This window comes from Acanthaster planci, linkage group LG16, assembly GCF_054643075.1.
Source record: "Acanthaster planci isolate LZ-2023a linkage group LG16, COTS_SCS, whole genome shotgun sequence".
In the NCBI taxonomy this organism is placed as follows: domain Eukaryota; kingdom Metazoa; phylum Echinodermata; class Asteroidea; order Valvatida; family Acanthasteridae; genus Acanthaster; species Acanthaster planci.
The window spans coordinates 8649699-8667074 of record NC_141792.1 but is presented as its reverse complement, the minus strand read 5'-3'; the positions used below and the strand labels follow the sequence as shown (position 1 = coordinate 8667074).

General features: G+C 39.2%; 1 protein-coding gene and 1 long non-coding RNA gene across 5 annotated transcripts in view; one reads left to right on the top strand and one right to left on the bottom strand.

Moving 5' to 3' along the window:
- Window positions 1-9626, bottom strand: part of LOC110989296 (uncharacterized) — a 77904-nt gene extending 68278 nt beyond the window's left edge. Inside the window, exon 1 of the mRNA XM_022253582.2 lies at window positions 9124-9626. The gene's annotated coding sequence lies outside the window, so the exon portion shown is untranslated. The remainder of the gene's footprint in view (window positions 1-9123) is intronic.
- LOC147796466 (uncharacterized) lies at window positions 7370-14000 on the top strand. Of its 4 annotated transcripts, XR_015428006.1 has the most exons (4): window positions 7370-7634; window positions 12362-12441; window positions 12900-13025; window positions 13650-14000. It is a non-coding gene; the product is annotated as an uncharacterized LOC147796466 (long non-coding RNA). The 4 variants fall into 4 exon arrangements; XR_015428005.1 differs by lacking the exon at window positions 13650-14000 and having other exon boundaries at window positions 12900-13111; XR_015428007.1 differs by lacking the exons at window positions 12362-12441; window positions 12900-13025; window positions 13650-14000 and adding exons at window positions 8274-8657; window positions 9551-9683.
- The last annotated feature ends 3376 nt before the right edge of the window (window positions 14001-17376 follow it).

Sequence of the window (17376 nt, the reverse complement as noted above, 5' to 3'; positions counted from 1 at the left end):
CTTGTATAAAACACAAAATGCTAAGTCTCAGAGTATGTCAGTAATGAGTTCAAAATGTCGGACCAATCAGGCATACGGTAGGATTTTCTTCAAGAGACAATTGGGTACACAGCATAACAAGTGAAGAGTTTGTCTACTACATGAATCTTTCGGCTTTGATGGTATGTTGAGTTGAAGCCAAGTAATCACACATCCATTAGATCTTCATTCCATTTTAACCGTAACCTTCACAAACCCTCCAAACCTCCACAATCGTCCCAGCAGGTTTGGAGGATTAAGGTTTTTGGCAAGTGTGTCTTTGATGTTAAAAACTGCATCAATTGTGCCAAGGTCTTGGTCTTGGGCCATGCATTAATTCAGTTTGAGACATGCTGGACCAGACATGAAATCATCCCCACTGCTCTAGGATACCGTTTGGAACTGCCTAATAATAGTGACAGGGACTTGCTGGACAATTTTGAAGGATAGCTTTGAATAGTTTTTTAACTCCAAGGGTCAATGTGATGCACTTTTTCAGTACGACCCTAAAAACGATGAATCATTGTGTCTGTACCTTGTTTCCATTTTTGTTTTGCTATTTGAAAGGGTTGTATGGTGCCTTTTTGATTTTAAGCAAATGAAGTCATCCCAGTAGGTCCCCAGGTTGGCACATCAATGTTAAAAAAAATGCTGAATTTTTTTATATCTTGCTGGCTTAATGTTCCTTTTATTTGGTGATTTGTTGAAAGTGATTCAAAGCAGTGAATAAAAACGACCCTCCCACAAATGTTTGGGTTTCACAATATAAATAGAAAAACTTATGAACAGTGTCTTCACTGACTGACGTCACAGCAGCAGTGCCTCTATTTTCGGTAATAAAAAAAATTCTAAAGTTTGAAAAAAGGACTTCTCGATAAGCCTAACCCAAAGGGAATGGAAAATATTACAGTTTTTATGCTCACGTGTAGAAGAGGAGTTGCACAAACAGCTACAAGATAGTTTCATTGGTTGGACCCTACAACACAATTCCGAAGTGTGCACATGTTACGTTGAAGCATTTGGATTCCTGTCACTCACACTGAGCAGGAGCAATGACAAACAAGGTGCATGTAACCAACTACCCGTACCTGGCCCCCTCCCCAAAAAAAGAGACAGTCTCACTTCGAAAAGTACTCACTGCTACTAAATATGTTCACTGTCTCATGATTCTGTCTTCACAAAGCTCATTTATACTGCATTCTCAGCACAGCTCAGTCCCCTCCCAAATCAGGGACCTGTGCCGCGCCTGTCCAAAGATGCCGAGTCATTCTGTTAATACTGGGCTATCATTTCCCTTATAAGCAGCAATATACATGCACTGAAGTAAATATCTTAAAGGAATTTCCTGTGATAATTGCTTTTAACCTAAGGCTCCATGCATTTAGGTTAGTAACCTGCTCTAATTAACCCTGCTCCTGTCCAAAGAATGGAAGTTCTTAGGATCTCCTCACTTTATCATCCTGCCTTGCATTCAGTGTCCCATTGTTGACTTTTATCACTTCGTCACGGTGGAGGGCAAGGGATAATGGACTTACAGACAGAGCATGACTTCACTGTTACGTGCTGCTATTTATAGTGGTTTGAAATGCATCCTTATTTCCTATGTATCTCTGAAAAAAAATGTTGGCATGTCCGTATTTTGCATCTCTTTATAACCACCGTGCTACACATGTTGCTACTTACTTTTAGTCTGTACAATTCCATGCTTTATTTTCTACATGTACATATATATCAACGATCCAATAACAAGTCTCAAGCCATTTTTATCAAGAAATCCTTTAAGGTAAATTTAATGTTTATAAATGTATACTCTAGTCTGGATGGAGTTATACATGTACCGGTACCCTCATCTAGTGCTATCCTTGCATGAAAAGAAAGATGTGGGTTCAATTCTTACTTGTGAGCTGGGCACAATTGTTGCTCAATAAGCTAATTGCAGCCCACTCTCCTTGCATGGTAGGGGCAAGACAAGCAGAATTAAGCTGGGAATACATGCACATGCCTGACAGTACATGTAGTTTCTGCTATACAACTCAAGGACTCCTAAACTCCTCCAAGCCAAATCATGCCTGCAGTGGATGACACGTAGATTCTGACTAAGCCATTAATTAAGCCCACATACATAATGCAACTGTATGATGTATAACAAGCAGTGGCGTACCCTGCAGGGGATTTGTCGTTGGAGGCGGGTTGAAACTGAACCCCCACAAAAAAACTCAGCCTCCCCCCCACTTGCCCACAGAGGACTGGGGTGTATATGTATGGTTAAATCTCAACCAGGTTTCTGTCTATATTGGCATGAAAATGAAAAAAAAAAAATAACGTAACAGTTAATTGACAGTACATATATCTTGCCTTGCAAGATTAATAGATTTGCAGCATGGGTACTTCAAGTTTTCCTACCTACCGTATGACCACACTTATGAAATAAATGTAACATTTGGCCCCAGCTCTGCTGGTCATTAGGTGAGGGTGACTCACCACATTTAGAGTGCTCTGATTTCATCCAGCAACAGCAATTAAAGTTAGGATCAGCTTTGTATTTCTTATGCTCATTTATCTTTAAGCAAATGGGAAATTAAATATTCCCCTATAACTCACTATATATACACTTGAATATAGTGGAACAAGTGGGTCTCTGATTTATGGTCAAAGCTGGACAAAAATAATCACCAATTTATTAATGTACAGTACATGTATTTCCTTTAATTTTCTTGAGGTACTGAAATGTGAGTGCTGTAGAAGTGCGTAGTTACGATAGCCAAGAGGTCTACGGTATCCTGAAAAGAAAAGATGGGGATCTAAGACACTGTCAGTTTTTGAGGAGCAAGGCAAAACTCTGAATGGTACTGTAGGGACCCCCCCCACAGAATCCAAGACTGATTAGGGATTCAAATTGAGGGTCACAAAGAAGGTAGATAAGCAAAGTAGGACTCAGCCGCATATCCAGCTTTTGGTGTCGGGGGAGGCAAATTCAAAACCGAATGCAGTTTGGGCTCATTCAACATATTGGAGGAAAAAATCAAATGCCTCACTCACGATTACAACATCCTTGCTTTTATTTGCTGGTATTGGTTTCTCATGGTTTTGTGTTAATAAATTTACATATTACTTTCCTACTCACCTATGAATTCAGAAACAAAATTCTGTCGGGGGAGCAAGTTGCCCCCCCCCCATACGCCACTGGTAACACTGCCCTAACCTGACTCTTCTTGATTATAAGCCTAGTGCAGTTTGCACATGAATTATTAAACTTATCACACACATACTTAATTTACAGTTATGGGTTTATTGCACTTTTGTGCTTCGCACTCATGAGATTAAAATAACATTCATGAAAAAGTACAACAAAAACAGAAAAAATCAATCTATGGAGGTGAGCATATAGGCCACACAGAGAGATGATTCATGGAACTCATGAATTAGTAATTATTCATACCTACCAAAGCCTGCAATCAATCAAGCCCCCCACCTGAGCAGGTCTTCACCTTTAAATCTCTTCTCAACTCAAACCATTGCTTCATCCTCATGCATTCCATTCTCAGTGCCTTCTCTGAAATTTTGTCCACTGACACGATGGGCCACTCAATACATTTTAAACTTAATTCCCTCCATTTCTTTCAAAATCTGTCAGGAGATTTTGGAAAGTTTTGCAAGGATCAAGGAGGGCAGACCCTAGGCCACAGGTTCTCCCTACGCAGCCAACTATTACCATGCAGGACAGACAAATGCACCACAAGTTCCTTGAACAAAGGCTGGCAAATTCAGAAATGTTCCTGGTATAACTATGCCAAGTGAGGGACTTCTTGGTTGTTAACTTTATAATTGAAGAAATCCTATCAAACGTTCTAGTTTGGAAGTAAAGGTACGTAACACTTGTGCGAAAAACAAAGCCAATTAAACCTGGAAGATTAAAATGAATTGTTTACAAGTTAAATGGTTATAAATGTCCTTGCTAAATATAATGGAAATTCTAAAGCAAAAGTTAGATAGTACGACCTCATTATTAATTTCATGCTGGCATGAACAGGCATCTATAAGACGTTTAAATGAACGAATGGATATAAAGCTACATGTACATGTATGTTTTGTTGCATTGTCCTGATGATTTATTTAAGAAATTTACGAAACTTGTAAAAAACTACTGGAGCAATGATTAGCCATGAAAGATGTTTCTTCACTCAATGTTTGTCACGCACACAATAAACCATGTCGTATTAAGACTTTTACTGCTGAATAGCTTGTGCACCACCGCTTTGTCATGTGCCTGTCTAGAACCAGAGACACAAAAAGTCTCATTCGTGTTGTTATCCAATGTACACTGTAATTTTCTCCTCTACCGACTTTTAAAAGCCAGGACTAATCTTTCAAACATGTGCTGGTCTCTTCCTGATACAGGATAATCCAATCTCAATGAGTCCTTGTTTGTTTTCCAAGCCCTTCAGAAATCCACTAAAAAGGAGGAAACCACATAAAAACAAAGCAATCAGACAAATCAGCAATAATTGATGCATTCGTAGCCATCTGCCGGTCTGCCCAATGACCAAATTGCATGCCTGAATATACTGCATGACTTGATCGTGCCGCCTCGCCTCTGGATACAAACTTCGGAATGACAACCAGGAGAGTCTGATCTGGCCGAACTAAATTGCCTTGCCGGAGAGCGTGACAAGTTTGCACAAGCCACATTTACCCTGGAAACTTCTCAGTGGGAGCAGATGGGAGACAAGACCATGATGATGTCCAGGGTCTTGATCTGATAATCCTCACCTGCTCTGAACATGATATACAAGACTTGGAAGAAACTGCAGGGTTCAGTTACACAACGCTTAAAGAAGAAGAAAACGGTAGTTATTGCACATTTTTATCAAGGTGGATTGGTGGTTTGAAGATTATAAGAACAGGTACTTTGTCAAGAAAATGGGAATGCCACTTGAGATGAAATTATTAATCTGAAAGCTTAGAGCTACTTATTATACTTCCTTTGACACTAAAGTACAAAACTAACAGCATCACTGCTTAGCTGTTTGTACATTTATATCAATGAACCAATTAACACGATCACACTGTACTGTACCTAAATGTAATGGTAATTACATGTACGCTGACATTTGCACCCTTTCACACTGCATTTCCACCTGATGGTTTCAAAGAGTGGTACATGACCACAGCCAACCTGTCAAAAAGGCCAAGAACAGTTCTGTGAATGCTGATGATTACACATAGCATCTGCAACCTATAATCTAGAAATATGGCAGGTCTTACCCTGACAGCACCTGCTGGGAGCAGTCCTTGAATTTTCCATTTAAGTATTGGAACAGGTGGATGACGAATAACTTCTTTGCACAAACTGATCTTCACAGGAAATAATGATAAGTTACTAATGAGCAATATCTCTAAAAGTCAAAACTAATTAATACACATACATGTAGTCAAAGTGTTGCACAAGAACCCCCCCCCCAGCACCAGCTGATCTACAAGAGGGGGATTGGAAGCTTTGAACCCTCAGTTAGGGTGCTTTAAAGAAATTTAAAAATTAAAGAACAGTACCAGGTGCCTGTTTAATACAGTATTAACATTTAACAACCCAAGCCAAACCTGAATGAGCAGGACACTTGCTGTGAAGGGAGGGTAATACAAGTTGTCCAAATAACCAAAAGCAAAACCAGGTGTATTTTCTGAGGGAATTAGCAGTGTAATTAATCTTGAGGGAGCATTTCAAGTGTTAGTATTTTGCGTATGTATGTGCCAATGTACACAAATACACTGGTGTTCCATTCCTAAGTTTATAAGGATCTAGTCCATCTTTTGTGCAGTGGTCCAAGCTTCAAGATGCTCCAAGATCAAGGACAACACCGGTAAAACCATCTTTTTCAGTAGGATCAGTAAAATTAGAGAATTTTAATATAAGTAAAACCAAGCCCGTGGCCGTATGGTACCAAGACCCAAGAATTTACGAAAACTGTTTGTCTCCTTTACATCAGGACCCGCAAACGTTAACCATGTCTCCTCTTGTTCATTTGCAAGAGCTTATTTCACAAGAATTAACCTCACAAATTGGCTTGAAATCCGGGTCACCATTAGCCCTTTTACAGCAAAAGGCTTAAGCTGCACAATGGGGTCTACTGTATTACTGTTTGATTCTGGTCAGTGAATTGAAATGTCAACAGTGAACCATTCCCAAAGTGCTGTTTATGTTTCATCCCCCCTTAAAAAATCTGGCTCCAATACAATGTTTGCACAGTCATTGAGGTGGCCAAGTTTTTCTTGTTTTGTTCAGTGGAGTTACTACCTCGGAAATGGGGAAACTGGGGTGTTCTTTTGTGGGAAAAGGGCAGGTCATGAAATGGGAACACAGACCCTGCATTATGGGGAGAGGGTCAATGACTTGTTGTCATCAGCATTTGTGGACATTCATACTTATAGTTCTGCCAAACGATTGAAAGATCTTGTTTGACATAAATATATGTGACTACTTAGCCTTCAGCACAAAGACCCTGAGTTTGAATCCAATTTTGTTCAACCTGATTGTAGGTGCAATTTTTCAAAAGGCATCTCATTAGGTACAGATGTTTGTGGTAGCACCATGCAAGAATATCCCCATGCTTACGTAAATTCAGCAGCTTCATCGTTGCAACCTCTGCAGTCTCCTAATAATGGACAGAGCATACTGTCCAAAACATTGAGTACCCCCTCCCATTCCTTTCAGAACCACACGTGTTCAGAAAGAGATATCCTTGCATGGTGCTACCGCAAACCTCTACACCTAACTTGCCACCTTCAACACGAAAAGCTTGAAAGCTCAGTATCTCACTACCTTCCCCAGACTGAATTGTTTTAATCCATATCGGAATACACTTGGTACTAGCATCTGAAATGCACAATTGAGAACTTCACAACCCAGACTGCACAGGCCCGTCATTAAACTGATATCACTGACTCCGTAAACTATGTTTGACTGCACTGCAGAACTTCGAACCCCATAAAGTTAAAAATTTCATTCAGCATTTCTAAAATTTTATCCACTCCTCTAATACTGATAACTTTAAAGAACTGACTTGGAATGTCACCATAAGTTACCACCCACCTCTCCAATAAGGCCTTACCAAACTATAAACCAAACCTGCCTCGAACTCTGCTCAGCAAAAGATCTCAGACACTGGGGAGGAATCATCCATGTGCAGCATGAGGCCCAGCCCCCTGGATCAATTTATTTCCAGCTTTCACCTCTGAGCGACCTCTCAAAGCACCTCTCTAATAAATCATATCACCCAGCCAGTCTTTTGATAGAGACTGGAGATTTGTTTTCTTCTCTTATATACATGTAGTGAATCTGAATTGCTTTCCCCACAAGAATTTTCACAGGTCACTGGACTGTACTTTTTTGGGGGGTAGTGCACCCACCATTGGCCTTAAACCTTGTGCTACAGTTCATGTATACATACATTTGCACAAGCACAGGAAAATTTCAGTACACTTTAGGTTTTGAAACTGTGGATTGATGCCTGAATGTGAGAACGGCAGAAAGACTCAGGTATGCATGAGTGTGTGAACTGCTTCATGAGTGTAAAAGACTTGAGCCACTGGAACTTAATGGTTGAGACCACTAGAAAAAGGTGAGAATCGACCACAGAGTACTAACAGTGGGACTGCTTTAAAAACTTGTGCAATTGTACCTGTAAGCATTATCAGCAAGGCATAAATTCTGGATCCACACAAGGAACTAATACATACTGTACATGTAAGTGCTCTTTCACTACATGTACTATCACGGTTGAAAAAAAGGAAACATGTTATTTCCATGATAAAAAAAGATCAAATAAATCTTGTCTACATGTACACGTACAGTATGTGTCCGTCCACCGGAATTCGTAACATAATGCTTGAATAACAAATAGGCCTGTATTTCATATTCCATTCACACAAGCACACACAAATACTTGGCAACTTTTTGCTTGGGGTCACACTAAGCTATGAACCTGCAATATGCAGTGAACATTTAGGGTCTACTCCAAATTACATATATTTATTCCAGTTATGTATGTTAAAGCTTATTAAGTGGAATTTTGCAGGTGTAAGCATCAGAAGTAAAATGTAGGTTGATAAAGTTGAATGAACCTTCTCCTTACTGCCACAAAACCTTTTGAGACCCCCACCCAAAGAAAAAGAACAACTTGATCAGCCACTTCTCAAAACCTTTTCACATCAAATGCTTAAAGATGACCTTTCACAACCTCACTAACTACTTTTTACAGGGTCATTGCTATGGTAACACAGTCAGCATCTTTCCTGGGGGCCAGGAAGCAAGTCCCCCTGCATGGGAAAGCTGAAACCTCAACAACATTTACAGTGACCTGTGTAAACAATGCAGTTGCAGATGTGTACTGCGGAGCATCTGAGCAACACTTGTTCAGAATATTTCATTTCGGGAGGAGGAGGTGGAGGTGGGATGGGGATATTTCATAGAGTTAGATGTTGCTTCGAAAACCCAACTCTTTCAGGTTGGTGACATTGGTGAATCTACCCACGTCTCGAACCTTAGAGCTGTACTGTGTGTTTTCCAGACATTATGTGGGAGGAGGTACAGATATTAAACTGGATGTCTTTTCCAATATTGGAACCAGGAGTTTCATATACAGGTACATGTATATTCCTTTAGGAATTTCTTATATTTTGTCTCCATGTATGACACATACTGGTGATCTTGAAGTGAAGAGCCTTCATGAAAGCTGAGCAAATTTTCTTATTTCCTTGAGTAAGCTGTGCATGAAAAGAATAACTGTAATCTGCACAATTCAAAAATACATCTTTTTCTTACAAAGTAAACTTCAGGCAGATTTGTTTAAAGTAAGCAAACTTTCATTTTTTTATATTCAACCTCGAAGCTCATATTTTCTGTAGACACAGGCCTATATGTATGTTCATCCATCTCTTTAAATGCAGTACATATCAAATGTATAATTTTTCAAAGTTTTACAAAGTCTCAATACTCTTTTTGTAAATGTTCCATGCTGTTGATTCAGATGTTCCTTAAAATATTTCTAGTCTTGTCATGCGTGTGTTTTTAAATTCTTGAACCAAGCAGAAAAATTGGGTGAAACTTACCCAACACCAAGTCTGCCTTGATGTGGAGATGGATTCTTGGAGTGAAAAGCTCACTTTTTATCGTTGGTTCTAATGATAGCCAAAAATAAAAAAAACCAATCCTGGATTTATTGGTGCAGTTCCGATGATATTTGAAGCACTGTGATGTGAAGAGGTATCACTTGTCTCAAGGCAATCAGAGGTGATGAGTTATAAGAAATCCTCAGTTCACTTCTGAGACAGACACCAGGATCTTGCAGATGAGTGGCCAAGGTGAAGGTGTATTTGGTTAAACTGGAACCATCACTGCATCCAACATTAGATGGTCACACTAAATGCCCCCCACAACTGTAAATATTCAAGATGGAATGTGATCCACACACCCTCAACTGGCACTTCTCAGTGCTGGTTTGTGAGGTGGTTGACTGGTAATTCCACTCTTTTACAGCTTCACAATGATGACAATACTGGTGCTATGGAGCCCCTACCACTGTGGACAACAGCATAATGATCAACGTGCAGGGCTGTCACAGTCTGTGGGCATTTAGTACACACATGGTGACTTACACTTTTTACCAAGGACTGATCCATTGTGAAGGCAGGAGGGGAAACATGGTAATTGAGGGACCATGTGCCTCTGTTTAATAATCATGTTGGAAAAAAAATGTGTTGTCCTGAAGCACTATGGTGTACATGATCAGAACATGGATGGTGCAATGTATGGTGAAGAGAATTAATACATGGCCGAAAGAATTACAAGAACAAATTGAGGGCTAGTTGTCCTCCTGGTGTGATTCATTGTTGGGGGGGGGGAGGCAGTATATAATTGATGAGGTTTGCTCAAGCACACACATGCTTGTAATATGCAGGCATGGTTAATTTCCACAAGTGCATACATGTACATGCCAGTACTACCTTGCAACATCAGACAAGATATGCTAGTAATAAACCCAACCAACCAAAAAAAAGCCTGTTTAAAAAAAAAAAAGCAAAACAGTCAACTCTCGCACACGGTGATGGTGAGAATCACTACTCAGGTCCAATGTAGGTCTCACACTCTCACGCTAATGTGGGATTTCTCATAAAAACTAAAAAGATCTGATACATTTTTATGTCGGTTGCCGTTTAACGTCATGCATGTTTTGTGTCAGTTTTTTGGTTGCATTCAACCAGGGACACAGAGCAAAAGAGGGCCATAGGGCCCGTAATTCACTGAGGGGCCCTGATTGACAATTGTCAATTGAGGCCTTCAAAAAAGTTAAGGAAACATGAAAAGAGATTTGTATGATTTGAATTCATGTAGAAAAGCTGTCTTGCAATGCCTTTCAGTATAGAATATACTATACTATATATATACTATATAATATTCCAGTATATAGTATGACCTTCCACTTTCTTTGTGACAACAGAAAGGAGAACCCTCAACATTTTGTTTTTCATGTTAATGAAAATTTCCATGTACATGAGCTTAAGTTTGGTGTCATCCACGGCAGAAAAGAAGTATTTTGATCTCCATAACTCATTGTACAACTATTATCACACTTTTCTACATTGTCTCGAAGAACATTTCTGTTTTTACTTATTTATTGTGTGAAGTATCTTGTTTAGACAATAGTAATGGCCAATGTTTCTTCAAACTTTATTGGGGGCAATTGTGAAGGACCTTTTTTTTAACTTTTTCTTATGCTCTTTTGACAAGCAGTGCCATCTTTGACAAAAGGAAAATTGAGCCCTCCACAGTGTACTGATGAGGATATTTACCACCACCCTCTTGTCACTTTTAATGAAGAGAAGTATTTAGATTATGTTTGTATTGTTGCAAAACATAGTAGTTGAGCTGAATGTCCATTGCATACTTCTTTTAAACTATGAAATAAGAATCTCCACTGCAGGCAAATACATGTACCAGTACACACTTGTCTCGGTGGGGCAAAAGTCTGTGTCTAAGAGTCATTGCTACATGTATAATGTCTATTCTCACCCTCAAATCTTATTTCATGATGGCAGCCTTGAAGTTACTGGTACCATTAAATGTTAAGACTAACTTTAGCTATGTCCAATTGACAAGAAGAAAACTTTGCTAGCTCTGCATAAAATAGCGGTACATGTACATATACTTAAAAAATGCACATTCTGCTAAAACATTGGCTGTTACTTAAAATGAAAACAGGGGACACTGGTCGGACCACATGACTCAAACCAGAAAACTGTGGTGATGCTGCAAACCTTCCACACTTTGCTTTCAATGTAGTGTGGAGGCTCCAAGTTGAATGACGAAGTATACATCCCCCTCTTTCAGCCATCAATTTAGTACTGACCTGGGAACATTTCTAGGTGGACATTTGGGAGAATTCCCAGAAATTAAATCACCAGGCTTGAATCTTGGTGACCATGAGCAACCTCTTAACCAGGCTAGAGTACATCTGTCATCCAAAGTACTGAGATTCCAACTTTCTTTTACAATGAAAAACTCAACAATTGGAATTCTGCTACAACATTTGCTGGATTTAAAATTCGTGTTTTTTATTTTGAAAAGAAGTTTTTGATAAATAATAACGAATGATACTGCACCAATATATGGATGCTGACGACAAATCAAAATTAAACTTATCTGTCCTTATACCAAGAAATTATTATAATTATTTAGGTTCAACCAAGAACATACAATAAAACCAGCCAACCTTTGCCCTTAAAATGGTTGGTCATCGACTGGTCAAAGAATTAACTAGGAAGGGCAATGCCACCCTGTTGAAGCTGACAAAGCCACTGTCTCAGTGAACTAATGATGCGTAACTCAGGCAAGGAGAGCCAAAGCTCTTGACCCACACTGAAAAGAAAAGGAAGGTGCGGACACTGACGGAGGCAACACCCTCAGTAGTTTCAGAAGGTAAAGTGGCAGTCAGATGATAGAGTCAACAATATCACGTACATGTAAACATTGAAAACCTGCACATAAATTACTCCTTTTGATAATACAGATTTGCTGAAATGAGTCCAGCCTCATTTACCATTACACGTACAGGAACTACTGTGCAGAATGACCTTTGGAACTTTTATGTAATGCACACTTGTTGGTAACTCAAATTTTCCAATAAAAGGACCTCAAATTGAAAAAAAGAATCTTAAGAAATATTTCAAGTTTCAGTTCCTCAAAAATGTACAGTCTCGTCCAAGTTTTGGTCCAAAATTATTGTCTGCTTATCCTTGCCTCATTTTTGCATTTAAAGAAATTTGTTTCTCATTCCTTTTTTTTTTAAAGGGATTTAGGGATAGGGTTGAGAAGAGTTCCGGATATTGCAGCTACCAGTTCACAGGAAAAGATGAGCATGAAGCTGATGTGTAAGTTTGAATCCCTGATCTTTAGACCACACAAGAGTGACTGTTCAATTTCTGGAATTCCTCAGCTGTGTTGGACAACCAACTCTTGTTCACCCACTCCCATTGTTGTAGCATTTATGGCCCTTTTTTCCAAGCATAATATAAAGAGTGCATTCGGTCAGAAATGGGCTAGCAAAGGCAGGATGCAAATGTGTGCCCCTCTATTCAAATGAACACAATTGAACACCCGGCACCGACTTTAAGGTCAGAATTGGTTAGACTTAGTAACTGTCTAAATGACAAAGCTTTTTTATGTTCATGGAAATTACTAGAGAGGATGCCCTTGCACTTTGAGTCAAGCAGAAATTTATGCTCTTGACTGTGATAGCTTGTACTACACATTATGCCCACTTTATACTTCAATTTTTGTAATCTTTTTTTCCTGTTTCTGCCTCTGTTGTTTTTTTTACCTTCTTCAGTTCCACTGCTGTCAAGGTTCACTGTCTCCTATCTTGTTATCCTGCCACGGTATCATTGTCATTGATGGCAGATGATGACACAGACGCAGCACATCCACTTTGGGGGAGAAAAAAAGAGGGAGTCTGGTAATTATCACAAATGGACGGCTTTCAGCGTGCTCATAAGTCAGAACTGCTTTGAATCAGGATGTGCGTGAGACACATTACCGCTTAATGCAACTGACAATGGGGGGTTCAAAAAGCCTCATTTTTAACAGCTCTCCATCACAACTTTTGAGATGGATGAAAAATATCCTCTCAAAATGCTTTTTGCAGAATTGGAATACCACGCACAAGAAATTGCACACCCTTCACCCCCCCTCCCAAATGGTTGAAAGTACAAACGGAAAGATGTTCTCTGGGGTGGATCCAGTGGGGGGGGAGTGGGCAACAAAGACCATGTCCCCCCCTATAAACACACACACCCACACAAAACAGCCCATTTTTTTCGATTAAATAGTGACAAAAAGTGAAGTTTTGTTCATGTTATCCGTCTTCCTTCCAAAGGCGTCCATGTACATAGCCCCAAAATATAGCCTCATCCCTCAGAAAGGCCACCATAGCTTACATGACAAAAAAATTCCACTTCTCCGATTCCAAATTTTGACCCCCCACCCCCAAAAAAGGTTTTTCCCCCAAAACAAAAGGTTCTGTATCCATCCTTAGATGCATTTTGAAATCGCCTTTCAAAAAATTTTCAAATTCACACAGGGCATCTGCTCTACAACAGTTGAAGAGGGTAATTGAAATGACGCTTGAGGCAACAAAGGACACCTTAATCCTTCACTTTGCTATGAATTACCTACCCTACTTTTCCTGGGTCAGCTGCCTTGCCAAGTGAACATTAAAACCATGCTAAACATGTATTTTTATGCCCATGGGAGATTATGCTCAATACTCCCTAAACTGACTGATCAGGTTTCCTTATTCCCTGGCATAACTTATCGAAATGACTTTCAAGGGAACTGCATTTTTCTCCTTGAACTGACAATTCTGCTGTCTTTTGTTGAAAATGCAAGTAAAATCTAGTTGGCATGATAATTTGTCTCAAAATTCCTTACAGTAAGAATCCTCATGATTTCCAATGCAATCCATCATGACTATAATGTAGGAGACTGCAAATACAAATTTGTAATTACAACATGACTCTGCCTCGATCACCACTGACCTGTGATTGGACCATGAAATGCCAAAATGTGAGTGGTCTCCGGTGAGGCAGTTTAAAAGGTCTGGGACAACTACAATGAAGGCTGACAAACAGCAATTTCCCTAAAATTGCACACCTACACGCGTGCGCACGCACGCACTGTTTGTTGCCAGCAGCATTAACCTCGCTGGCCCTAGCCAATCAACTGCTGCTGCTGCCAGTTGAAGTTTGTCACATGATCCTAGAATTCAGTTTCTGGGTCATTATTTGGGTCAGAATCGGACAGTTCTCAGTAAATTGAATCAAGAGGAGTCCTGTACTGAAAATGATTTTTTTTAATGGAGGGGTCACTGTTCTGTGATTGTTAATGTTAAGGCAATCAGGGTTACCAGTTTACCAAAATAAATTCTAAAATACAAATGCTAAGACATCAAAGTAAAGGAACGGTTCCTCAGTGTTAAACTCAACATTTGTAAAGAAGTTGAGACAAGTTTACCCGATCAATGTACATATGTACACATAGATTGATAGGGTAAACTTGTCAAAAGTCCGTTCCACTCTGTTGGCTCCATAAAGACACTCATTTATGTCATTTATGATCTCCATCCAATTTAAACTTAATTTCAAAATTTGTTTGATCCTAGAAAAGTGAAAAGAGCTTTTCATCATCTTCAAAAATTCTCAAAAATTGTGCAGCATGTATGTAAATTAAATTTATACTATTAAAAAAACTAGAATGATAGCATACATGTACAAATATAATTTTAAACAGTGTACCATGTTTGGGAATAGGCATGATATCCAATTAAACCCCACCTCTTACAAATTTGAACCACTCCCCTCCTACCTTTATCAGCCTCCCTAAAGGTACTGATCCAATTATTTTTTTTTAAATTTGGTCAATGTCTGATTAACACTGAGACATTTTGTTTCATCACATTTCACATACCCAAGCTCAGCCTGAGGGTGCATTTTGTTAATTGGAGTGAGTCAAAATAAACCAGTTCCCACTCCCCTAATAAATTGTTTGGCAATCGCTTTGTGACCTGACATCCCAGGGCCCTGCCCCAGTCCCACTCTCCCTTTGCAGGACTTTTGCTCAAACATATAGGGCCATTATCATCACTTGCATCAGTTCTAATTCCCCTAACAACATCGCTCTTTGCGTTATTACACATAATCCCAAGTGCTCCCTCTAGCAAAGTTTATTTTAATATTGGTGATAGCGTTGCAGGGATTGATGCCGAATGAATACAACTGTACGTACACAAAATGGATGTATGCGGAATTGTGCTTGGAAATTTAGCTCACAATTTCTGGTTGTAAGTTGCACCAAAAGATTAATGATCAATGCAGGTTTTGGAAATAAGATCAATGGAGTGTATCACGGAATTAATCTTGTTTATCCATCGCAAAGTACCATATTTTACTATGAGGAAGTAGGATGTGTGTTGCATTGCAAAGTTCATGGTACTGTTCACACAGACGAAACTTGAAGATCATGCAGACCCAGGCCATGTCTCAATATGGACCAAGTTGGTATCAACAGTCGTGGATACATATTGTAATGCATGCATATTGTAACTGTTCAATACGGTGTCACTGATTACGATGGCATTAGCTATATGATTTGTAATTGATTAAGTTGTGAATAATGTTTGATTTACATACATGTACAAGTATGTACATGTAGAAGTACGTAGAATTACTAAAAGACTGTCACAAAAGTGGCTTTAAAGAACAAAAGAATTGCCAAAAACAAAACAAAAAACCAACAGGGTAAATGTACAATTAGAATTCTACTCCTTACTTCAGATATTTTCAAACTAGTGGTATATTACCCTGAACGTTTCCCTTTAAAAATCACACAGCTCGCACCTTCTTTGGCAAGTGAAAAAAGCGATATTTTGGCCTTTATACCAACTGTTGTCAACATGACAATTCAAGAGGGCCTTAAATTTGCCAAACACAAAATACATTAAGCTGATACATTCATGTTTAAAAATGGAGGAACTATTAAAGTCCTGGTAATATGGGGCCTCAAAGAATCACAATTTCTCACCTGTTTCAAACTTTAACCCCAAGGTATTAGCTTGATATATAAAAATTATTTTGAAAAACATCTGACCTGTTTCAAAGTTTAAGTGCTAAGCAACAGTTTGGTTACAAACTTATAAAAAAAAGCAAATAATTAAACTAAAAAGAACAAATGACCAACAGGCAAAAAGAAAACAGAGCAAGTGCAAGTAACAAAAGTTTTTGGCAAAAATAGAAGATCCAAGGTTTGTTGTACATCCATTTCCACTGTTCAAATGTTGAGCTGAAACTGCAAGACAATGAGGCTTCTAAAAAATGAAACACTGGCACCAAAAGTCCCCGTGCTCCCACAGATTAATGTGCCTCCTACCCTAAGCGCATGTAGGCAAAGCTAAGTGCATGTAGGCAAACCAAAAACTATGCAGGAGCATGAAACAAACTGGTGCCTTGTGTGACCTGCTTTCAGGCATCAAATTCAATTTGATGGGATTTGATCCGGGCAGAAATGACATGGGAGTTTGGACTAATAACCACGTGTCGCTGAGCCAGATGCATTCCAGCTGCATGTCAATCAGGGAAGGGGAGACGAGGGATGAAGCTCCTCTTTTATTTATTCAAACAAAGTCATCGGTCGCTGCTCATGCTATGTTGCATCTCACACCAGCCGCAAAGAAATACCACCTGCCCTGAAGCTCATTTGCGATTGACTCCTATGATTACAGTGCACAGAATACAGTACCTGGAGGGTTTGTTTTCTGAATGAGTTTAGGAAGCATGCTTTAGATGTACATGTAAAACAAGCACAGGCATCATAGTAGAACTGGCCATTCTTGTGGATCTGAACTTTGAGAATTCTGGGCTGTTTTTTATTTCTGTGGATTAGAAATCTTGCTTTTTGATCATCATTTCAAACGTGCCAAAAGAGAAAGTCTGCACTGATGATGCTGTCCGGGAAAAAGTTTGGAATCTTATTAAAAAGTTGAAACTCGTGTGATCATGGCAAATTCCTGATCAGTGAAATGTACTAATTATAAATGAAAATGTTTGTTCAGTTGATCACCGGTGAAGTTGGCAAAAACTCTTACTTACAGCTGCAGCACATGCACATCAGGAGCTTAGTATGTTTAGTTTAGGGAAAGTCCAGGATCTTAAAAACAGGGAAACTACATGTAAATTGTGTTCAGGTACATTTAAGTTTCATTCTAAGCAGATTTCTTACAGGTTTCGTGGAGGGGCATTGAGTCACATTAACTT